The following is a 551-nucleotide window of genomic DNA, read 5'->3' as shown; positions in this document are numbered from 1 at the left end:
TGTGATGGATTGGAAGCAACCAACCACCGTAACAGAGATAAGGAGTTTTCTGGGTTTAGCTGGCTATTACCGAAGGTTTATCAAAGGCTTTTTACAGATAGCTTTGCCAATGACAAAGTTAACCCGCAAAGACACTCCATTTGTTTGGACTCCTGAGTGCGAGGAGAGCTTTCAGACATTGAAGAAAAAGTTGACCACTGCACCTGTGTTAGTGTTACCCGAGTCGAATGAGCCATTTGAGGTGTATTGTGATGCCTCATTGAGGGGTCTAGGGTGCGTGCTGATGCAGCATCGTAATGTGGTGGCGTATGCCTCACGACAGTTGAGACCTCATGAAGTTATTTACCCTACGCACGATTTGGAACTCGCTGCGGTTGTGTTTGCCTTGAAGGTGTGGAGGCATTACCTCTATGGGGTTAAGTTCCAAGTTTTCTCTGATCATAAGAGCTTGAAATACCTCTTTGATCAGAAAGAGCTTAATATGAGGCAGAGAAGGTGGATGGAATTGTTGAAGGACTACGACTTTGAGTTGAATTACCATCCGGGAAAGG

Source organism: Arachis duranensis, chromosome 9, assembly GCF_000817695.3.
Source record: "Arachis duranensis cultivar V14167 chromosome 9, aradu.V14167.gnm2.J7QH, whole genome shotgun sequence".
Taxonomy (NCBI): domain Eukaryota; kingdom Viridiplantae; phylum Streptophyta; class Magnoliopsida; order Fabales; family Fabaceae; genus Arachis; species Arachis duranensis.
This window is presented reverse-complemented; position numbering follows the sequence as displayed.